Here is a 25,086-nt window from a genome sequence, read left to right on the forward strand (position 1 = left end):
ACATCACTGGTCGTTGGTGATGTAACTAAACAGGCTACCTGTCCAGCACTCATGGTGGGCCTTTGTTTTCCCCACAAAAATTTAGTGGTGGTGCCACCAGTCTCCTTGGTAAGTGGTGCCACTTGCTTCTTCTTCTCCTTAGTAGAGACATCTTTCTTGCTAGAGGACCTACGGGCACCTCTTTTTGGAGCCATCTTCTTCAGATGTCGGAACAACAGGCCGCAGCAGGACTTCTTCCTGGCACTGATGCTCAACGATGATGCGGATTTATTGACTTTATGCACCTACAAGCAAACGAAGACAGAGGAACATCAGTAAATATATGTTGCATATGTAGCACTTCAATAAATAGTTTGCAAGTAGGCATTTATGAATACACTCGTGCACACCACACAATATGGACATTTCAAAATTAAGAATTGCTAAATTTTTGGGAAACAGGAATTTAACATTGATCCAAGAGAGCACACACAGAGAGGGTTATAGTTTCATGTACCACTGACTCCCCCTGGGCACAATGGATGAAAGCAAGGCAAAATGGGTGCAGGCCTATGGCACAAAGCTCACTGCCTGCCTTCAAAATGGCCGCTTGACCCCCATCCACATGGCCAGGACCATGCCTCAAAATGGCCACCACCAATATAGCCAGCCCCCAACCCCTACTCCAAAAAGTCAAAAAACACAACACAAATCAAATCACCACAATCCAATGCCATCCATGAAGTTTCAGAAGGCTTATGCTGCCTGCTGGTGGTTTTCTGGTGCAAAATTGCAATTTTTACAATTTCGCGAGTGCGAGATTGTTGCTTCACGGCGCGAACGTGCCGAAAAACCAGCAAAATCCGCGAACAGACCGATTCTTGGCCCCCTGGCCATAATGGATGAAATCAGAGCACACTGGGTGCAGGCCTATGGCACAAAGCACACAAACTGGCTTAAAAATGGCCCATAGACCCCCACCCACACGGGACCAGGCAATAAAATGGCCCCCACCCACATAACAAGCCCCCAACACCACCCCAAAAAGTCGTAAAACACACAAAAATCAGCACAATCCAATGCCATCCATGCCCTGGCCAGAATCATGTTAAAAATAAAATTCAACAAAACAGTTATACATGCATGCAGCCATGCACCCATAACTAAGCCTGGTGGTTTTCAATTCATGTGCAGAATTGTAATTTTTACAATTTCGCGAGTGCGAGATTGTTGCTGCGCGGGACGCGAGCAGTGCGAACACAAGCAAAAAAATCCTCCGCTCGCGAACTTGCAGATTTTCCCCCCCAAAAAGTCGAAAAACAAGCAACACACACAAAAATCACCACAAACAAACAACATCAACTTACTTCCTTGTGAAATAAAATTTCGAATCCAAAAGTAATCCAAAAGGCCTCAAATCCAAATATCCAGCAGCATCCACAAAAAGTAATTCTTCCCAGTCAAGATCGAAATAAAAGTGGCCAGGAAATGGACTAAGCAATGGGAGGAGCTTGCTGGACAGGAACAGGAAGTTGGAGACTGGGGCACTTCCTTCACACCACCCCTATGGGAGGAGCTTGCTGGACAGGAACAGGAAGTTGGAGACTGGGCCACTTCCTTCACCCCTCCCCAATTGTAATTTTTGTACTTTCGCGAGTGCGAGATTGTTGCTGCCCGCGCCGCGGCCCGCGAGCAGTGCGAACACAAGCAAAAAATCCGCTTCGCACGGATTTGCGTATTTTCGCCACATCCGCGAGAGTTCGCGGATTGCGGATTTACCGAAAATACGAAAAATCCGCGAGCCTAACGGATTTTACGCCCATGCTTAGTAGTTATCTTCGGCACTTGTTATGTTGTTACCTTAGGCACTTGTTACGTAGTTGCATTAGACTAATGTTATCTAGTTGCAATAGACTCTTGTTATGCAGTTGCATTAGACGCTTGTTGTATAGTTTCTTACTAACACCAGTAGGATACCTTATGTACTTTTTATGTAGTTACCGTAGGCACTTGTTATGTAAGTGCCTTAGGCTCTTGTAGTGTAGTTGCCTTAGGCTCTTTATGCAGTTGCTTTAGGCTCTAATTATGCAGTTGCCTTAGGCTCTTGTTGTGTAGCTGCATTAGGCCCTTGTTATGCAGTTGCTATAGGCACTCTGGCAGTGTTGTATATCGTTTTAGATTCCGAATGGATTTTCCCGATACAATCCACGCTGTCCTTATATAGGCATAGAAATTCAGCCCTTATTTAGGCACAACCCATGCTACCAAATAGAGGCATGGCTACTTCCATCAGTTCTCTAAACGTCACAACGATTTCTTGGAAAACTAGCTTAAGCCGTTAGGGACTTCCCCTTGCTTGAGTATTGATTTCTCCAAGAACTCAGTTAGTTTTACAATGAACAACTATTCCCCAGGGGTTCATTCATGACGTTCATATGCCCGACTTTATATCAACTATGGCATTCCTAAACACCTTCAAGGTATAAATATACCTTCACTTGCTATGGCCAAGCACGGTGGTTCGGAGCAGTTTGACGACCTACTTGCCCGGCGCAGCTCGCTAGAGCAAGTGCCCTAGGAAGCCGACTCTCCAGCTGACGCACTGATCAGGAAGCTGCCCTCCTCTGGTGAGAAATCCAGCTCCAGTGTTTCTGACTCCCCTTGCGGCGTGTTGGGAAATCGAGTCCCGAGACAGAGATACCAGGCCATTCTTCATTCTAAAGGTATGGAGCTGATTAGAACCTAGAGAAACCTTTGGTAGATTCCTGGCAAAACTAAACCTATGCTAAAGACCATACTTCCCTTGTACTAGACGTAGGTTAGGTACTTTGGGGTAGGCGTATTTTAGAAGCACCAGTTGAGTATTTTAGTCTATGTTATTTATGTATGTATTTTTATATGGCTTACAAACCATACAATGCTCTTACAGTACTATTTCATATTACTGTTTACGCTGCACGCATTATACTATTATACTATTATACTTTGCAGTATACCTAACGATTGTAACAGTTCACCTCTCTTGCATGAGAAAGAAGACTGTTCAATAAACCTTTTATTGAAAACGCCCGTCTCACTATTTCTCTGCAACTCTGTAGAAACTAAACATGCACGATTGACTGAGTGAAATACTTATCTATTGTTTGAGTCCTAGGGAAACAAAGTTGTCATGTTTATGCGGTTGTCAGAAACTAATCCCTTCTTGTGAATTCAAGAAAGGTTCTAGTGACCTCTGAGCTAGCTGGCACTCACTGTTAAGTTGTTGAGTTTAGTATATTCAATAGAGACCTACTGACCTAAGTCCTACGTCATATCTATAGGATATACTATTCCAATGCGCAGAGCCTATTGGGAATATAGGAACTACACTACAGCAGGGGAGGCCTGGACAATAGGTTTCCTGTCACAGGGAGGTGTAACCACCTTCCAGACAGTGTATTGGGGCTGGGTGGGGGGACTCAGAGAGTGTTTTTCAGACAGTGCTGGGGGCACATTTGGTGTCCCTGTGCATAGTCCAGTTCAAACTGGTTGCAGGGGCACTCAGCCCCTGCTCTGGCACGAAACTGGACAAAGGGAATGGGTGTAACCAACCCTCTTCCCAGGCCCTCCTATAGGTGGGTCCCCAGAGTATGTCCAACCCCCTTTCTTAGAATAAGTATGGCACCCAAGTCCTTAGGACTGCAGATTACAGCTGGACGAAACTCTGCAACAGATATCCTGGAACTTAGACATTCTACACGACTAGAAGACGGACAAATCTCCCTTGGGGTCAAGGAGTGACTCCCCTGTTCAAACAGGCAGCAACAAAGCATTTGCCGGTCTGCATCTTCGAAGCTCCCACCGGACTCTGAAGCGATACCAAAGGGGATGATGGACGGAGCGTTTGAGCAAATCAAACACTCACTCCCAGTCAACTGATCTTGGTTTAATCCATCATCACTCTTTAGCTCACTCTACCACCCCAGTTCAGACATCGCCATATGCAAATCAGTCTGACCCTGTGCCTCATGGGAACAGTCCAGCACTAACTGCCAAGCCATGTCTTCCCTGGATGGGAAGCAAGCATCCTGGGACCGGTTTCTGTCTAATCAGCCGTCATCAGCCAGGCTAACTTGAATACAGTGGCAAAGTGAGCAAGGGAACCACGTCTGGGCATACCCTGCCAACTTAGGGTGAACAAAGCAATACCAAAGGGGATGATGGACGAAGCGTTTGAGCAAATCAAACACTCACCCCCAGTCAACTGATCTGGGTTTAATCCATCATCATTCTTTAGCTCACTCCACCACCCCAGTTCAGACACGGCCCTATGCAAATCAGTCTGACCCTGTGCCTCATGGGAACAGTCCAGCCTGCACTGCCAAGCCATGTCTTCCCTGGACTGGAAACAAGCATTCTGGGACCGGTTGCTGGCTAATCAGCCGTCATCAGCCAGGCTAGCTTGAATCAAGTGGCAAAGTGAGCAAGGGACCCACGTTTGGGCATACCCTGCCAACTTAGGGTGAACAAACCGATACCAAAGGGGATGATGGGCGGAGCATTTGAGCAAATCAAACACTCACCCCCAGTCAACTGATCTGGGTTTAATCCATCATCATTCTTTAGCTCACTCCACCACCCCAGTTCAGACATGGCCATATGAACCTAGACTTCTAATACCTTACATCATGCGCTGTTCGCTCGACACATCACACGCTGACTGTTTGATTGTGGGGGAAAGCATTTTGTAAAGCTTTCTGCTTTTTCCAGAATTTTAACCGGGTATGGCAGGAGGGAGATGGGTCTACAATTTGCTGGAATTGTAGGGTCCAGAGAGGATTTCTTAAGGAGGGTAGTCACCACTGCCTGCTTGCATACCTCTGGAACCACTCCTTCATCCAGGGACTAGCAGCATATCTGCCTGTACGAGCAATAAGGTGGTAATAAGAAGACCTTGGTGAGGTGAGTCCTCATCCCATCCTACATGATTTTTGTATAATGCAGGAGCTTGGGCCACTGCCCATTTCCTGGCATAAGTATATTTTAAATGTACTGGAATATGGTTAGAGAAGGCTGGCATAATGATGTATTTGCCATGTGGGCACTCCCTGACAAATTCTGGTGGCCAGTCTTTTTCTGCTAGAAGTATGTCATAACCCCTCGAAAGTCACTCCCAAAAGAGTGCTTTCACTTTTTGGTATGTCTCTCTCCATCCGGAGTGTTATCTTATATAACCTTTGTGGAGAGCTAACTCTGGTATCTGCAGTTTCAACTTGAATGTCTTCAGTCACATCAATGTCTCCAGAAGTGCCTACAGGTTCTGGCGAGCTAAGCTATTGTTACTTCTGCTGTGCTGTCCAACATTGTCTGAGCCCATTCTCCGTTCTTGAGTTGTGTCCTCAAGATCCTCTGCATATCTGATTTTTAGACCTGCTACTTTCTTTTGGGTAAATTGAGGTTTTGGTTTGTTTTTCTGAACGTGTTGATCATCTTTGGACTTCACGCGTTGTTCCTTGTTGCAGAAACCTTCATACATTGCATTTTGCGAGTCAATAATAGCGAATCGGTAAAATTCGCTATTACAGACTTGCAAAATGTAATCTTGATACATCTGGCCCAAGGTATGTTGGTTCCTAAAAAATTATTATGTTGAATTCGAATAGAAATGGCTAAAAATACCTTCAGTGCAGTTCAAGACGACACCCCAACTTAGCAAAGCATAGCTTTGACTGCTCTGTTAAGGAAGCGTGTGAATGACAGACCTAAGGGACCAGCACCTTGTTTCAACCATTCAACAAGAGTTAATAAAGATGTGTAAATTATTAGAAAGGAAATGGAAGAAACCATATGACACCAGCAGTAATATTGATTATAGGAGAGTAGTCATGAAGTATCATAACACTATTAGGAGTACGCAGGCAGCATATTATGCACACAAAAAATGCTAACGCTGCTAATTCAGCCAAAGAGGTGTTTGCAATAGTAAATATGTTGACTGATCCAGCTGGAATAGTTTCAGTAACATCACGGTCCTTTGCAATGACAGCTAATTTCTTCTCTAAGAAAATCTCAGACACTTATGCCACCTTCCTGGACCAGATAATTGGATCGGTGACTGCTGAATCATCAAGCCAATCTAGTACTACTATGGAGATCCTTCCTGCTTTGTCTCCTATTATAGAGAAGGATCTAGTTGCCTTAATGAATAAAGTAAATTCAGGCTCACCACTGGAACTTGCTCCTCCTTATAGTTTCAACCAAGCACACAGTCCTACAAGGGGTCATGCATCTCGCTTAGAAACATACAGTGGTAAAACCACTCCTAAAAGGATCTTGCTGTGATCCTCCACTAGGAGCAAACTACAGGCCTATTTCCCTGCTTCTGTGCCTCAGCTGGAGTTTAGTGTAACATGTGAATAATCAATTATCTGGGTTTTTGGAGAAGAATGTATTTTTTCATCCTTCTCAAACTTGATTTTGTCTTGGTCATAGTACTGAGACAGCTCTTTCGGCAGCCGTGGAGGACCTGAACATGACATTGGACCAAGGGGACTCAACAGCTCTGATTTTGTTAGATCTCAGAGCTGTGTTTGACACTGTGTCTCATGCAATCCTGCTGGAGAGATTACAGAACTCAAGGGTAACTTACCCGGCCTGAAAGTGGCTTGCCTCTTATCTGGAATATCGAAGTCTCCAGGTATATAATAAACCTTTCTATTCAGACCCTCTTAAATGTGGAATGCATTAGGGGTCTCTTTGAGCCCAATGCTTTTCAATCTGTACGTCCGTCCACTTGCAGATGTTGTACAATCATTCTGTCTCTCACTGGTTGTCTATGTGGACGATACCCATATTGTTATCTCTCTAGCACCAGAATAAGATTCTAAATCAGCACAACTTGCACCATGTCATAAATCAGTAGCAAAATGGATGGCTAAATGTTGCTTAAACCTCAATGGACAATCAAATGGAAGTCATGGTAATTAGCAATACCTTAAATTGCTGGACTACAGATTGCTGGCCAGATTCTTTGGGTTCTCTGGCACAACCTAAATATAGTGTTAAAAATCTAGTAATGTGGCTGGACAACAAGCTTTCATTTGAGACGCAGGTAAAGAAACTTGCAGCTGGCTGAGTTGGTATCTTAAGATCGCTGAGAAAAATTCTAGAAATCCTACCAAAATCTACTCGGAGGACCATTCTCCGGACCATCTAACCTCCTGCATGAGCGACGGGAATACAGTGTACTTGGGAAGCCCATAAGATCAACTAAGCAGATTGTGCAAAACTCAGCAGCACATCTTTTATTTAGGCTGTCTAGGCATTAATATGCTTCAGGCTTTTTGATCAAGTGGCTTCCTATACAAAAGAATCCAATTCAAAACACTATTAATTGCATATCAAGCTTATAATAAAGAGGGTCTGAGCCTTTTGCATTATCTGGTACACCCTTACAGTCCAGCAAGATCTCTGAGATCTTCCACTTCACACCTAGCAGTGACCCCTTAGCCTCTAAAAGTAGAAGGGAGGTCGGTCCTGTTTTTGGACTGCAAACTTTGGAATCCTCTTCCTATGACACTGCGGATGGCTGTACACAAGCTCACACTTAGGAAACCTCTTAAGACTTGGCTTTTTGTGTGACTTATTTATGAGTATTCTGTCTTTTTGTGTGACTTATTTATGAGTATTCTGTCTTTTTGTGTGACTTAGTTATGAGTGTTCTGTGCCTGACCTACTTAGCCCAGCAAGGCCCAATTCGGGTAGCCATGCGCTCTATAAGTTGTACAGAATAAATAGAGTAAAACATAAAAATGACTTTCCAAGGAGGGGTAAAAGGGTCTGGGGGATTAAATCTCCATGATTTGAGACCTGGGTTTCAGAAAATTGGAAGACCACCCAGGTCGATTGACTGGGCTGGGCAGTTCCAGTAAGGGCCAGGGTGTGACCTGTTCCTCAGTGAGTGGTATGTAAAGGCTGCCCAGGTACTTCAGCCTGGTATGCCAAGCTAGGCCTCCAGGTACAGGCAGAAGCATCTGCTCTACGTAAGGCAGGCTGTGGCCAGACCAGGGAGGAGTCTCATGCTCCTGCACAGCTTCAGCTTGAATAATTTGCAGTTGGAGCTCCATGAAGGGGGCCTAAGTGCTGGAGCAGGGTCCCCGGACCAGCGTTCCAGGAAACATGCAGAGGCACATTTCATATCTAAGGTGAGGTGATGTCCTGGAACAGCCTCCCTTGGGAGATTAGGCAGATCCGGGAGCTTCTCCCTTTCAGAAGAAGCGTGAAAACTTGGCTATTTCCTAAGGCCTAGTTCCAGTTGCCCGCCAGACTCCCCCTCCTTCCCCTCATGTAGCCATCAGCGCCATGATGCCTGCTAGGTGACAGTGCGCTTTATAAGCCGAATAAATAAATAAATAAACGCTGCCTCCTTTAATAAATACTGTAGGAGACACTGGAGATGGATGAAACAAGGGGATATGTTTTTTGAATAAAATGTTTTTGTAATGGACATTCAATGATTGCTTGGTCAATTTGCGTTTTGCTGCAGAGCTTGTTTGCAGTTGTGGATCACCACATGGCTCAGGGGCTCATTGGGAGATACCAGTGCACCTGCTCTCGCCCCCTTATTAAGTAAACTGAATACTGAAGAATGCATATTCAGAGAAATACATTTAATTTGTGGGGATTACTCATTTCCACCAAATGTACTGGTTTTTGTTCCCACTAAAACAAATTCAATTAATTATCCCCCATAAGAATAATCGTAAAAGGGGATCTAAATGTGAAACGTTGTTTGCTTATTTCTCAAGGCATTGCTTCTTCATACTTCAGTGGCCTGGTATCTCTAAGGAACTTGTTACATGCTTAACACTTGTGGGATTATTATCAGCTTCATTGGTTCAGCCTTGAGCAACGCTCTTAACCTTCGATGGACCAACTCTGCTAATGTTGTTTCTTTATCTCTTTCGAAGCTCCTCTTGCTGAAGTGCCTCTATCGGTAACCTGCCACAGCTAAGTCTGCACTGTTCATGATTTTTCTCCATATTTTATTTATTCTTTGATTACTTTAACACTTACCTGGATACAGCTGTTCTAAGCAGATGAGTTCTAATATTTGCTTGCTCTTATTTTGGTTTAATATTTAATATATTGTTCTTTTCATTTCCTTGTAAAGGATTCTCACCTTGCTTGACAACATCACCTGGACATCACTTTTCCAGCCATAGGTTTTTCCATACATGAAGATGCACATGGTGTAATATGCTATGTACCACCATTGTTAAGTGGAGGTAGGGGCCATGACTCATGTTGCTCCTCCCCCCCATCAGCAATGGTAATAAATATTAAATTATATTCTGTCCATAAGTATATATGATTTGTGTCATAGATTTTTTCATCTGCATTTGTTTTTAAAAAAATTATGTAAACAAAACCACAGTGCCAGGGGTACATTTCTGCAGGTGGGTAAAATCCCATGTGCCTTTATCACTGAAGTCGCTATAAATAGCTTTCAGGCCAGCTTTCTTTTTATTGTGGAGAGCAAAGGTTCCTATGGAAGGCAAAATGGGAAATGCTGCTTTTGTGACCACCCCACTCAGGGTTCCCTCCTCGATGGTTATGCACGAAACTCAAAATATCAAGATCAATTTTATTTGCAAATAATGTATTGGTTGGCCCTCTCCTTCAACTATGCAACCCTCTGCCCAATGTCATGAAACCCATAATTCCTGCATTGGGGTTACCTTGTTAACAGCCTTCAAATGTCATGCATATTCATTAAAGAGCACCAAAGTTATTAGCACTTGAAACAGTTCTCAGCCTATACAGTTGTATTGCCTTGATGGATATACCTGAAACTTCCCATACCCATGCAGGACACTTAGCATGCTGCATGTTGGCAAAATGTTATGTAGATTTGTCAAATGATGCCACAATTCTGAGCAAATGAGCAATTGTATGCCCCCTTGTCAAATCTGCGCACATTTTTTAATAAACAAGAGTAACATAAACATTCTGTGCATATGACACATTTTGTGTACATTTATAGCTTAAGTTATAGTCAAATCATATATAAATGTTTTACATTGTAAAGATGCCTCTACATTGTAAGCTATTCATGCCATGCTCAGATTGGGCCACCTTTTAAGTGCTAAATTCTTGAAATCAACTGAACGGGTTTAGGCCAAATCACGCAAACAGACTTTCTTGTGTAAGGATCTATCTGCTCATCAAGTTTGGTGCAATTCTGTTTAGCCTATTTTCAGTATATTGGAGCAAAGAATCTTATGGGAGTTAAAACGGTAAATCTCATTGTCCTGCTTGATGTGTCTGCACAAAACTTGCCATGAGAAGCCCAATATGAATGTACTTGTATTGAATATTTCATGCAGATCTGTCTACCTGACAGGCCAGAACCTCCCTGAACCAAAACACAAGCACCCCAAGACTTGTTTTGCCCTGAGTGGGGCTCTTCATTTAGGTTTAGCTTAGCTCCAGTGGCACAGTGAGCATGGGACCCATGTCTGGCCATGCCCATTGCACTTAGAACAGCGCGCTAAAGTCTACAATAAGGTGATGGGTGGAATGCTTGAATTAATCACAGCCACTGGTAATTAATAAGGATGCATCTCAGTTCATATTCTTTTACACAACATGTTCCCTCAATTTGGACCTACCCATCTGCAAATCAGTCTTGGCCCAAATCCAGTAGAAACAGACCAGCCCGAACAGTCAGGCCTGGTCCTTCCTGAACTGGAACACAAGCAATCGAAGACCAGTTTCGCCCTGATTGGGGCTCTTCAGTCAGTTGTAGCTTGGCTCCAATGAGCATGGGACCCATGTCTGTGCAGAACCGTCGCACTTAGGGCATCACACTTAAGTATATAAAAGTATATCAAATAAGTGACAGGTGAAATGCTGGATGTGATCTCAGTCACCGGGAATTACTCGGGCTGCAGCCCAGTCCATTGTTATTTGGCACACCACGCCAACTCAGTTTGGATCCAGTCATACCCAAATCAGTCTTGAACCTGCTCCAGTAGGATCAGGTTGCAAAGAATAAACCATGGATTTGCAGCCCCCCTGAATGGGACTGTTGCTTGGGTAAACCCAGCCCTTACCTGCTACAGTAGGAACAGTTCTCTAAGAATAAGCCATGTATTTGCAAATACACATGATCAGTACAGTGAAATTACAAATGTCTCTTTAAATCAGTTATGTTTTCTTTGATTGCTCAATATGTTACTTTTATAACTTATTATTATTTATTTTATTATTTTAAACATTTGTAAAGCGCGGCTGACACCTTGCAGGTTTCCTGGCGCTGGAGAATACTCATAACTGAGGGGGACTGACGGCGAGGAGCAAGTAAAAATGGGTTTTAAGGGAATAGCCAGGTTTTAATGCGTTTCCGAAAGGGGAGGAGTTGTGAGATTTGACGGATTTCAGGAGGCAGACTGTTCCACAATTTAGCCGCTGCGACTCTGAAGGATCTGCCCCCCGTCCTGACTTTGTTGTATCTGGGAACATTTACCAGACAGGCAGAGGCTGAGCGTAGGGTTCTGGTAGGGGTGTACCAGGTGAACATGGCCTGCAGAGGTTTGGGCCCAGCTCCGTGGAGTGCTTTAAAGACGAGGCAGAGGGTCTTGAAAGCCACTCTTTGTTTAAGTGGGAGCCAGTGTAATTCGGCTAAGGCCGCTGTGGCTGAGGATCTCCTGGTCCAACCGAGAGCTAACTTGGCTGCGGCCGACTGAACTCTTTAAAGTCGATCAAGTAGAGCAACTGGGGACTCAAGTAGCAGCGCGTTGCAATAGTCCAGGCGACTAAGGATAGTGCACCTGACTATCAGCTCCGGGGCTTGTGCAGGAAGGAGTGGCATAATTTTGCGCAGGGAGCGCAGAAGAGCCGAGCATGTTCCCACAGTTTTTGCAACTTGGGTTTCTGTGCTCAATCTGTTGTTCAGTGTGGCCCCTAGGTTGCGGACCGACGTGACTGGCAGAGGTTTATCTGGTGTTTCCGGAGGCCAGAAGTCGCAGGGGAACTGGCGAGGAATTCGACTTCCCACACAATACAGAACCTCCGTTTTGGAGGAATTGAATTGCAGGGAATTTTTATGTAACCACCCAGCCGTCTCCCTTAGGCAGTCATGAAAAGCTGCAAGAGGGGTAGAGTCTTCTCCCTCCCAAGAGAGGATGAGCTGGGTGTCGTCCGCATAGTTAATAGTTTTTAACCTGTGGGCCTTTATTAACGTGATGATTGGTTTGAGGTACACGTTAAAGAGGATGGGGCTGATGGAGGAGCCCTGGTGGACCCCGTGGGGGACAGCGGAGAAGGTGGATTGAAAAGGGGGGAGAGACACAGCCTGCCTCCTGTCCCGTAGATAGGAATGGAACCAAAGCAGGGCTGTGCCGTCCACCCCAGCCTCACAGAGTCTCTCCAACAGGATCCCATGGTTAACCGTATCAAATGCGGCAGACAGGTCCAGCAAGATCAAGGCTACTGCCTGGCCCCTGTCTGCCCGCATACGAAGGTCCTCCATGGCTGTCAGGACAGCTGATTCGGTCCCGTGGGCAGGGCGAAAACCAAATTGAAAATCATCCAGGATCTGATTTTGCTCCAGATGAGCGGAAAGACAGGCGCTTACCCAACGTTCGGCTGTGACCGGCACCAGGTCACCTGGGAATGTGTCAATATCCGCTGCAGCAGTGAACTCCATCTGAGCCACCTTATTCTGAGCCGTTTCGTGTGAAAAGTCAAGACCTTTGGCCAAGTTCAAAACTGCAAAAAACTGTTTTATAGCAGTACAAAACTGAAGATCATGAAGTGTCCAGGAAAGCCCATTTATGTGGATATAATTTAGAGTCCGTGTAGACAATGATAGAAAAAGGTCTGTGGTAAATGCTATGTCTGCTTGAACTTGAAACAAGGAGAATACCAGGAAAAAGGGCATGCAAGCCACAATACCCAGAAGATTTGAGCTGTAGCCATGATTGGTGGGTCCAAGTATAAAATTGTACCAAGCCCCGAAACGCGTGCTAAATACCGAAGAACCTGGATCCAGTGAGTATGCTCCTAGTCAGACCTCTTCTTGGTGAGAAGCTAAAGGCCCCAGTCTGAAGACACTACATCCTGGAATGAGGGAGTGAGTGAAAGAATCGAATTTGACCAGCAGAGTGAGGGTAAGTTCCAATTCTTTTAAAGACACGGAGGCGAGGATTATGCTTATCTCTCTTCGCTTTTATTACAATCCAAAAATCAGCAGCCAGAAAGATAAACAACACATTATCAAAAAATCAAAAAACTACAACTCCCTAGTCCTTCCACCATTTCCAGGATTCTCGGTACTTAAGGGGCCGATTATGATGGCGGACGGACCTGAGTCCGTCCGCCACCATAGAGTAGGAGGGACCCTCCGGTGGGGCAGCGGCGGTCCCTCTGTGCAGATTAGGATGTGACCGCCAGGGTGGCGGTCACATCCTCTATCTTTAACATTGCGGCGGGTGCAGTTTCAAGCTGCACCCGCCGCAATGTTAAAAATGCATGCACGGCATTTGCGTGCACAAAGCAGCAGGCACCGCGCGGTGCCTGCCGCTTTGTCCACGCAAATGCAGGGGGTACCATAGGTACCCCCCATGTGCACCCCCCACCCCCCTTCAACCAGGAAAAGCCGCCGTGGAAAAGCATACTTTCTATTCCATCGTAATATGGCTGGTGGTGTCTGATAGACACCGCCAGCCATGTTAATGCTTTTCCTCCGCGGTCGGAAGGCGACCGCAGCGGAAAAGCGGAGGACAGATTGCAAGACCCACCAGCCATCCTAATTTGGCGGTGGGTCTTTCAAGCCTCCGTGGCGGTTTTCCCTCATCCTCCGGGCCGGCGGTGGCTTCCGCCGGCCTGGTGGATGCGGGAGATCCGCAATCGTAATAGGCCCCATAGTCCCATGTTTGTCTTTCCGCCTCCTCTTTATTCGCGCAAGTCACGCCAATTCATCACTTGTCCTGTTTAGACCCATCATTTCCTGGAAGTACAAAGATAAAGTCAGGGCATAGAGAACCTCTAAGAACTGCAAAATACCACAAGCTCGACAGCATAGAAACGAGGCTGAATACAGAACATCGCAGCAAAACACCAGGAAAACCCAAGACGTGCTTACTTACTACAATACGGGTGGGTTCGCACCATCGTGTTCCGGGCGGGATAATCCTCGCCTCCGTGTCCTTAATCGAATTGGAACTTGCCCTCATTCTGTTTGGCAAATTCCGATTCTATGTCAGGACCGGAGGCTTCAGAAGATGCTAGTTCAAAGCTTACTTACTACCAACTGAGCCACATCCAGGACCGGTTTAAAATAAAACCTTTTGAACGTAGAGTCCGAAGACCAATCCGCTGCTCGCATCAAATCCTCCAGGCACGCTCCCAGCGCAAACGCCTTGGAGGCCATAGCTCCTCTAGTTGAATGAGCACCGAACTGCTTTGTATCAATGCCCACTTTTTGCATGACCTAACACACCCATCTAGCAATTGTAGGGGAAGACACAGCTTTGTGTGGTTTCCTGAGTGCTATCAAGAGCTGTTGTTCGCCCGGAGGGCGGAATTCCAGGGTCAAGTCTTAATATGCCTTGAGACAATCTACCACGCATAATTTAGGGGTATCCCGAAAAGCCGGATACGACTGTCTGGGTATGTGACTTGGTATGACGCCCTATTGTAAACTACCCCTTCTGGCGAAAAAGTTCTTGGCGAAATGTCTAAAGCTAGGACATCAGAAGCTCTCCTGCATGAGACAAAACATAGCAGCATAGCCAACTTAGAAGACAGTTCTTTTAACAAAAGGTATTTATTGGGCTGCCAATATAAAAAGAGATTCAGAGAAAAGTTAACGTCCCACAGGACCCAATATCGAGGTTCTGGGAGCAAAGACAACCGGTAACCGCGCAAGAGTCTGAAGACCAAAGGGTGCTCCCCGACTGGGTTCCCATCTAGCGGGACATGACTCGCAGAAATCGCCGACTGAATCGCATTTATTGAGCTATACGCCAGCCCATCAGACACTAAATCAACTAGAAAATTCAACACATGAACGACATCCGCGACCATCAGATCCAAATCTCTTCGAAGACACCAACGAACCCATGTAGTAGTGTATTTTGTAAAGTGCACAGCTGCCCCAACGGGGCGTCCCGGCGCTGTATAACGCTGTGGAACCCTTCCTAGCTCTCCCTGTGAGAAGGCCCTCCTGGGCACCCCCAAGGTGAAGCCAGGCATCCCAGTGTTGTAGGGGCTGTTGTGGAGATTAAGCAAGCTATTGCCCAGAGTTGCAGCGTGGGACCCATGATTAGAGTAGGCGCCGAGGCGAGAATTATCGAGTCCGCAGACATTGAGCTCAAGACCCTGCCGCGTCGGGACTTGAACCCTGGTCCCGGGCCTGATCTCTGCTTCAGAGTCTGCTGCTCTAACCAGTGAGCCACACTTCTCCACACCCATCTTGTCCAAGTGGACCTATAACCTTTCGTGGTACTATCTGCCCAAGCCTTTGACAAGAGGGTTGCAGCTGCCCATGAAAGGCCTGGCAGCGACCAACGTTGCCTGAAAGCCACCACACCATGAGATGAAGCCTTCCCTGTGTGCGGCATCCCGTCTGCATTCCGAAGCAGGTGAGGACACATGGGGAGTGGGATTGGAAATTCCCAAGAAAGTTCCAGAAGAACCGGAAACCAAACTTCAGACCTCCAACAAGGTGTTACCATGATCACCTCCGCCCCTTGAAGGCGGATCTGGGCCACTGTTCTCGTTATCATGGAAAAAGGAGGAAACGCATACCTGCTCTCCGTGGTCCAGTCCTGAAGGAAGGCATCCGTGGCCACTGCCATCGGGGAACCTGATTGTCCAGACGGGAGACAAAGAGGTCCACCGAGAACGGACCCCAGAACGACTGGACCCATTGGAAGATTTGGGGATCTAACTTCCAGAGACTGGAATTGTAGAGGTTCCGAGAGAGCCAATCCGCGACCTGATTGGTCCGGCCCAGAAGATACTCCGCTGTGACCGAAATGTGATGATCCAGACAGAAGCCCCAAAAAACGTTTGCTAAATTTGCCTACGTCCGGGAGGTTCTGCTCGTCTACAGACCACACTCCTGCGGTGGAAAAGTCCCCGCACGGCGTACCCCAGCCTGACCTGCTGGCGCCGGACTCTATGATAAGGTATGGAACCGAGACAAAAATTGCACGCCCGTTCCAGGCTTCCATGTGGGACAACCACCATGTTATCTCTTCCCTGGCTTTCTCTGAGAGGGGAACTATATGGTAGTAGGATTTCCCCCTCCTCAGATGAAATGCCTTGAGGTATTGGAGCACCCAGTAGTGTAGGGGCCCCAGAAAGATTGCCTGAATCGACGAGGAAAGACGGCCCACCACCCGGGCTAGATAATGTAAGGAAATGTGAGGTTTGGAAATCGTTTGGCGCAACTCGTGATGAATCTTTGCCATTTTCCAAGATGGGAGACTCAGAGTTGCTTGAACAGAGTCTATCACAAACCCTAGAATGGTTACCGTTTGGGAAGGTCGAAGAACCAAATTGGCATTGTTGATCACGAACCCCAAGCCCTGCAAAAGAGATACCGTCTGCTGGAGCTGGAAGGCAAGGATCCGAGGGCACTGTGCCATGAGGAGCAGATCGTCTAAATATTCAACCATGCGAATGCCCTGAGCGCGGAGAAACTCCACTGCCGGATGGAGCACCTTGGTGAAACACCATGGTGCTGAAGAAAGACCAAATGGTAGGGCGGTGAACTCGAACACCAGACCCTTCCATCAGAACTGCAGAAACTGACGATGTGGCGGATGGATGGGAACCCCCAGATAGGCATCCTTCAAGTTCAGGCGCACTATCCAGTCAGACGGCAGGAGGACGTCTCGGAGCAGATGGATTCCTTCCATCTGGAAATGACGATAAACTAACCAGCCGTTGAAGTCTCTGAGGTCGATAACTGGATGCCGGTCACCATCAGCCTCGTCCACCCAAAAAAATATTAGTGAGGAAACCGTGGGGATGTAGCGTTAATCGGCAAATGGCTCCCTTGCAGAGCAGCTCAGAGACCTCTTCGTCGATCAACTGAGCATCGAGGGTGTTGAAAGAAATCAGCCGAGGAAGAGCCTCCTGCCTAGGGTCTCTGTAAAACTCTATATGAAAACCTTGAATGGTCTGGTGAACCCATGCGTCTGTAGTTAGGCCCGCCCAAGCGCCCTGAAAGGCCGCTAGTCGACCCCCAATGCAAACCTGAGATGCTGGAAGCACACTTACTGTTGGAATTACCGCCAGCATTGGCTTTAAAGCCCTTGCATCCTCTGAAGAGTTGTCCTCGCGTCGGATAGAAGTTGGTATAGTTCGCCGTGGTGTTGTATTGTCCACGACCAGACCCTTGTCCCCTTGCAGAGTTTTGTTGGAATCCGCAGCTGGGCGAACGGCCCACGCCTCGCCCAGCCCCGCAGAAAACCCGCTGATAATAGACCTTCTTGATACTGGATTGGGCCTTGTCCAGTAAAGTGAAAGTTGAGACAAACTTCCCTAATTCATTAACAGAGGGGTCGCCAAAGAGGCCCCCTTGGGCAACTGCTTCCGCCTCCAAGGAGGGCAAATCACCTAGCTTAGGGTCTAGCTTAATCAAAAGTGAGCGGCGGCGCTCGGTGGACAAAGCACAATTAGCATTGCCCATGAAAATGATAGCACGCTGGGCCCAATTAGAAAGGACTTCTGGGGAAATGGGTGACCCCGAGACCTTCGCCTCTTCCGCCATGTCCAGTATTTTTGTCATGGGACCGATGGCGTCAAGCAGTTTATCTTGACAGGGTCGCCAGGACCTGTCAATGCCCTTCCTGGGATCCTTCATGTACTTAGCCATAAAAGTGGCCATCTTGGGATCCAGCTCCGGCGTGAAAGCAATTTTATTCTCCAACGAGGGCCTGGGGCACTCCGCACAAAGACACCCTCGAGCCTCCTTTTCAAGGGGCTTCTGGAGCCTGCTAGCCACATACCTGGCCACCTTATCACCGGGGACCCAAGCCGCCGAGCGAGGGTGCATGATTTCATCAGGGTTAAGCATCTCGGAATCTTCCTGAACTGTAAAGGTGTAGGTTGAAGGAGCCGCCAACGGAAGCCAAGGCCCTGAAGACCCCGCCTCGTCGTCAACATCCCCCTGAGTGCCATCATCGTCTGTCGCAGGGGACGGGGGCTCTAAGGGTTCCTGCGGGGTGTCTGCCGGTGGAGGCGGCGGAGAAGAAGGCACCACCGAAGCCAAAAAAGCAGACTTAAGGCATGCGAAAACGGCCACGTCCACCCCTTCAGGACGGTGCTTCTTGGTTGGTGGAGGATTCTCCCCAGGCTGCTGATTAGAATCCGCAGAGGCTTCTGCACGCACTGCCGCCAATTTCTCACACTCCTGAACTATTTTCTCAGAGAGGCGTTGCTCCATTGGACCAACCACCTCATTTACAACTTGGTAGATTGAGGTGTCAACTGCCTCAAAAAAATCATCATCCCAGGGAAGATATCCCTGGACCTCCTCCTCATAATACTCTGTATGACCTTCCATAGCTAATGGGAAAACCATCCCCAATCTAAACACCCAAGTGAGCGTTAGGGATAAATAACTGTGTGGGGAGTCAGAACATGAAATACTTATGTAGAGAAATAGGTGCTGAGCACTGAGATTTAATGTGGGGAAAAACCCCAACAAATATAAAGCAGGCTGAAAGGCTGCGCAAGTATGGGTAACCCAAAAGGTCACAATAGGGGCTGCACTGACCCCCAAACACGCCACAGCCCTCAAGAAACTGACCAGGCCTCCTGCCTCCCTGCACATATACCGCAAAATGCGTGAGGAATGGTAGGGGGGCATTCATGCGCTGTCGCCAGAAGCGGGAAGCTGTGCAGTAAGTACAACGCTCCTTCGAGCTCGTCAATCAAACGGGATAAAACCCTGAATACAGACCCCCGCCGGGGCGTAAGAATAATGGAAAATGTGGGAAATACAGCCGTGAACACGGGTGTCACGGTGAGGCAGGCGGGTACAAGGCTCACAACTCTTCACTCTCGCTGCACGACTCCTCTGTGAGGAGCGGCGCTGCAAGAGCAACGCGGGGGCCGAGTCCTTCTAGCAGGTTTCAAAGCCACCGCACCAGCAGGGGCCCGGCCGCGTAAGGAGCAGAGAGAAAACGCTCCCGCGGCAGAAAGGGGACCTGCAAATAAGGCAATAAAAGTTGCGCAACACGTAGCGGATAGAAGCACAATCCAGAGAAACACAAGTTAACACCAATTTAACGCTAATGGCATAAATTCAGGGGAAGAACAGAAAAAAGTACTTAACTGGCTGCGAAGCAGCGAAGAAAGAGGAGGAGGAGAGACAAACATAGGACTATGTACCGAGAATACTGGAAATGGTGGAAGGAATATAGACTTACATTCCGCTCTGGTTGTAGGGAGTTGTAGTTTTTTGATTGTTTGATAATGTGTTGTTTATCTTTCTGGCTGCTTGATTTTTGGATAGTAATAAAAGCGAACAGAGATAAGCATAGTCCTCGCCTCCGGTCCTGACATAGAATCTAGTGTAATTCATGCAGGAGTCCATGTGAAGATCAAGGAAAACAGAGAAATTCCAGAAAATTGGAGGTGTAAAACAGAGCTTCACGCAGGAGAGTACAAAGGAAAACAGAAACTTACCTCAGTTTTTTTTTATATCAATTGAAGTGTGATCAGGAGATCAAGTGAAACCATAAGAGAAAACCCTACAAGCTTTTCCTAAAAAGAATGGCAACAGTATTGCAAAACAGAAAGAGGACCTTGGGTGAAGTTCTCTAATATCAGTGGTCATAGTGCAAGAGTGATCGTGCCTTTGAATGCAAATGCTTTGGCAACTAACAAACTAATGAGACTGGTTTATCGATTGTCCGTGTGATGTAATCATGCTCTATAGAGATAGAACTATTCAAGGGTACATATGAAGAAAGAAAAGAGAGTGTGTGTGAATGTGAAGGTTGTCAACAAGCCCTAAATAATTGAAGATTCTAATGGGTGTTCTGTTACTCTTGTGTTAAGTCAATAGGAGTAAGAATAAAGTTAACACCATCCACCATCCTTCTAACAACCGATTAGCGGAGAGTCGTATTCCACAGGTTCTCTTCTTAAAGATATGGAGAGGCTATGAATATATTTTTCTTAGATGTAGGAAGAAGCACACCTAACTATGTTTTGGTTTGTCGCTACGGGTTCCGCTCCCAGCAGATCACACTCCTAAATCACCTTCCCCTCGCCTGGTCACTTTGTCTCTTTGTGCCTTAAAGGTGTATCCTCAGTCAGGGCTGCCTGGAGGTGCCTGGACGTGGGCCCTTTGAGCATCATGTCACTTCCGAGAACATTGCATGCTTTGCTGCATCACAACATGACAGAAGCCTTTCAGGTGCCAAGCTGCTCTCTGTTTTGACGAGCTCTTTTACACCCCCATACACCATTTTCACAGGGTTGAGTGAGATTGACCCCTACTGGACCTTCATCGATTACTGCAGGGATGCCGAATGGGGCTCCAGGCAAAGATGTGAATGTTCTAAGAGCATCCTGACAGTGTTGTGCCTTTGGATGGAGAGAGTCACCCATAATATGAGGTGAGTGTGGTGCTGTCAGTTTCTCACATTGCTCATATTGAAACACAGACCAAGGAGTAATGACCAGATGCAGATGACCATGCAGAAGCACTGGAAGACAAGAATGCGTCAGGGCCTGAGACATCTGGTCTGCAGCTCAAGTAAGCCTGAATGAGCTGGTTGGAGGTTAGATGTTCATCTAAGTCAGCGGCTGTCAAAGGCCATCTGGTCAGAGGTTGGCACACCAAATGGTGGAGGACTGGCCAGTGCAGCAATCTGTTAATTTGTCAATCCTCTCAGGTTCCCTATGACCACACTTCATACGTGCATAATAGTTGAAAGAAAAGTACTTTTCATGGAGAGTTAAAAGGGTCTGGGGGAGTAAACCTCCATGATTTCCTGGGCCTGGGCTCTAGGACGTTGGAAGGCACCCCAGGTCATTCTACTGGGCTGGCAATCCCAGTAACAGCCAGGGTGCAACCAGTTCCAAGAAGCCTTATTGAATGGTCGATGAAGGCCAGGACTCCAATACCAGTCAGTCTTCTTTACTTAGGGCAGGCTGGGGCCAGATCAGGGGCTACAGTTTGAAGAGTCCACAGTGGGAGCTACAGAAAGGTGGCCTAGGTGTGAGGCCTGTTCCGCAGATAAGGGCTCTAGGCAACAGGCAGAGACAATCTTCAGACTCAAGGTAAGGTGATGCCAGGCCAGCGTAGTGTCTCGTGCTTCTCTTTAACATTCAGAACAAAGTAAACACAGTGGGGGTTTTGGGAAGGTTGTCCCGGTCTGGGTTCCCTGGGCCAGGGTGCCAGGCACCAGGCACCAGGCAGAGGAATCTTCCCTACTCAGGGAAGGCTACCTTCATATCAATTCAAGCCTGGTGCGCCTCTGGAACTTTCCTTTCAAAGAAGTCCCAGTGGGAAATCTGTGAAGGCTTTTTTTGTGACTGGGGCTTTCCTCAAGTCTTGGACTCCAGGCATTGAGCAGATCAACTTTCTCGACCTCTACCCAGGGCAGGGTACTGCTAGATCAGGGGGAGTATTCCAGTTCTCCAGGGGTTTTCATCTTGAAAAAAGCACCAGGCCGACCACGATGGAGCACAAGCCAGATTCAGGAGCCACGAAGACCTGCTGAACAAAGTACCTTAATCCTGCTCACAACAGTGAGATGCGGGTGGGGCTGAGCGTTTGTGTCGCGTGTTTATCTCCCAGTTGAGGTAATGCTACTATTTTCATCACGCAGAGGTGGCAAAGCCAGGTTCCGAAGACGATATGCCAGTTCTGAAGACAATGCGCCTATCCAAGAGGGGTTAGTTCCATAGACAATGTGCAGGGTTTCTCCACGCAGTCGAGGGGATGCATCAATCTTCCCACACTGCAGGGGTGTGGCTTGGCTCCAGGCAAAATAGCTGCAACTTAGAGGAGCCTGACACTCTAGACCCACCATCCGAAACAAAATCCTGCTCAGTCGCCACAGTAGTGTCATGGACCAAACCCTTGGAGTGTCCACTGGCCCCCGCAGCCCCCCATGGAGGTGCCTGACTTTGAGAAAACTTCTCGCAGAGCTGGGAGGAGAACGTAGGCCAAGCCAGCAATCTACACAGAGGCGATGGATTACCGAGCAAAGGGCAAAGCAGCGAGGCCGGAGGGGACACGGGGAGCGACGTTGGTGGTGAGGTGATCTCTCCCCCTCCAACCCGGCTGACTGGACAACAGTGGTCAATGGACCCCGCGGGCAATGGCGTGGCTGCTTGACTTGTGGGCTTGTGAACCGGGGCCTTGAGGCAGTACACTGCATCAATCTGCTGTCCCGATGGGGCTGTGGTGCAGGGTGGTCCCCTAGGCTGCCGCTGGAGACCCTCAACAGTTCAGCTGTGCCTGGGGAGGCCTGCAGCATAGCATTTGTCGGGTGCAGGTCTGCCAAGTCCCTGGAGGGGAAGTAAGGCCCCCTGGTCAGCCTTGTGGCCAAGCCCGGGACACTCCCATAAAGTGGGGGCGCCGGCGGGTAGGAGATGCAACACCTCAAGAGGGAGGTATAAAAGCAGGCCTGGTCATAGTTTGTGTAGTATCCCTATGCAGAACACTCTGCAGTGTTCCGCATGTGGCGGAGTGCAGTGCATACTGCTGATCGTGCTGATCTTCCTGCCGCTCGTGTAGAAATTCTACTTACCGTTCGAGAGCGGGGGAAAAACTCTGCTGCACTATAAGGAGCGGAGTTTTCTGCATTACGCGAGCTCCACGAAGCCAGAGTGCAGAAAACTCTGCAAACTCCATGAACAATGCCTACAGAAAAGAAGACAGAAGTGGGCCCTGATGGCCTGTTGATGACCAGAGGCTGGCTGAAGGAGAGCCGGCGCATGGGTGAGCCTAAGGGTGAGGGGTAGAGCTGTGGTGGATCCGGGGGCACTCCCGATGGGCACTCCCTGCTCCCTTCGCTGTACAGAGGCAGTGGGGCAACCCATTGCGCTGGTGGGGGGAGGGCTCCAGGATTTGGCTCCCTGAATAGTGACCCTGTCGGGCATTCCTGGAAAGCCGGACTGAGCTGGTGCAGGAGAGGCCCTTCCGATGACTGGTTGGGACTGACCGGGTGGTGCCAGCCGCAGTGGCCCATCCAGCGGGTGGAGAGTGGGGGTGCGCCCTGGCCACTTTGACGAACTACCAAACCCATTGTGTTCCTGGGGGTCATTGTAAAACCTAGGGGCCAATAACTGCCTCATTCAAACAAAATGGGCAAATACACAGTTCTAAGGCAGTCTGTGGAGGGGGCTGAGTTGGCCGGGGGATTGATGGTGCCGCTGGAGCTCTCTCTTTGGATGCTACTATGGCAGGTATTCATGACCTCAAGACATCACTGGAACCCAAAATAGATGCGGTCATAATAGAGGTCTACCTTCTGCAGATGGAGTGCTGAATTTGAAGAACAGATGGGAGGAACTAAGACAGGGCTGAGACTGAACAACTTCACTGTTCCCTCTGCTGAGGCTCTTAGGAGTATCTGCTTCAGTGTTAAATCTAGCTCTCCCAGAGATCCTGCACCACCTAAGGTGATGGGCGAGAGTTTGGATACTCTTGAGCCGTTCATTAGGCATGTGTTAGATGTTTTGTTCAGTCTACACACGCTACCAGAGAACTGGAAACGAGCCATTGTTCTCCCAGTCAAAAAGAAGCCGAACATCAGTCAAGACAAACTAGAAAATCTGTGACCCATCTCGTTTCTGCCATTCTTGGCAAAGGTAGCAGAGAAGGTTACTAATCGTCAGCTCGTGACACATTTGGAAGACGCAAGTCTCCTACATCCGTCGCAATCGGGATTTCGGGCAGGGTATTCTACGGAAACTGCTCTACTACGTGCCACGGAAACTATTAGACAGGGGGCTGATGCTGGGCACACTATGGCTCTGATCATGTTAGACCTCAGTGCCGCCTTCAACACTGTAGCACACTACACCTGGCTGCAGTGTCTGAATAAGGGAGGTGTCTCGGGCCCGGCCCGGAAGTGGCTGAAATCCTTCCTAGTAGATCGCAGTTTTCAGGTCAGACAGGGTTTACACTACTCCAATGACATTAAATTGGAGCAGGGAGTTCCTCAGGGTTCTGCCCTTAGTCCTACCCTGTTCAACCTGTACATGACTCCTTTGGCGGTGATAGTACAGGGTTTTGGAGTTGGGGTTGTTTCTTATGCTGACGACACTCAGCTGTTGATCTCCCTATCCCAGGCACCGGAGGTAGCGGCCTCTAATTTCAGGGCTTGCATGCAGGAGCTTGCCTCCTGGATGGATAAGAACTGCCTGAAATTGAATGGCAGCAAGACAGAGGTGCTTGTGGTGGGAGGTGATACATTGAGCAGGACGTCGGAGTGGTGGCCTCCGAGTCTGGGCCCTACCCCCATACCTTGCACCAAGGCAAAAAATCTGGGGATCTGGGTGGACTCCACTCTTTCCTATGATGGACATATTAGACTGGTAGTCGAGAAATGTTTTGGAGTCCTAAAACATCGACGCAAACCGTTGGATCTCCTCCCGATAAGGGCTAGGAAGACGATGGTGCATGCTCTTATCACACCTCGCCTAGACTATGGCAACATACTCTATCTTGGGGCCACGGCAAAAGGTCTGGGGAGACTACAGGTCTTGCAGAATGCTGCCGCACGGCTGGTACTTTTGCAGCCTAGGAGGGCAGCTTCAAAAAAAGCCCTTGACTCACTGCACTGGCTCCCAGTTAAGAAAAGAGTTATGTTTAAGACATTATGCACCTGTCACCGTATTTCCCAGAACCTTAGCCCTTCATATCTGTGTGACTTGGTCACCAGGTTTGTGCCAAAGAGGTTTCTTAGATCTAGAGGCTGCTGGAAATTCCGAAGATAAAGAAGGCCAGAATGGGAGGCCGAACCTTCAGGTTCCTGGCAGCTCAGAACTGGAACAAACTCCCTCTAAAACTTAGGATGGAGAGCTCTGAAGCTAAGTTTAGAAGGGCGCTTAAAACAGATCTGTTCTCCGGTTAGC

This window comes from Lissotriton helveticus, chromosome 3_1 (genome assembly GCF_964261635.1).
Source record: "Lissotriton helveticus chromosome 3_1, aLisHel1.1, whole genome shotgun sequence".
Taxonomy (NCBI): Eukaryota; Metazoa; Chordata; class Amphibia; order Caudata; family Salamandridae; genus Lissotriton; species Lissotriton helveticus.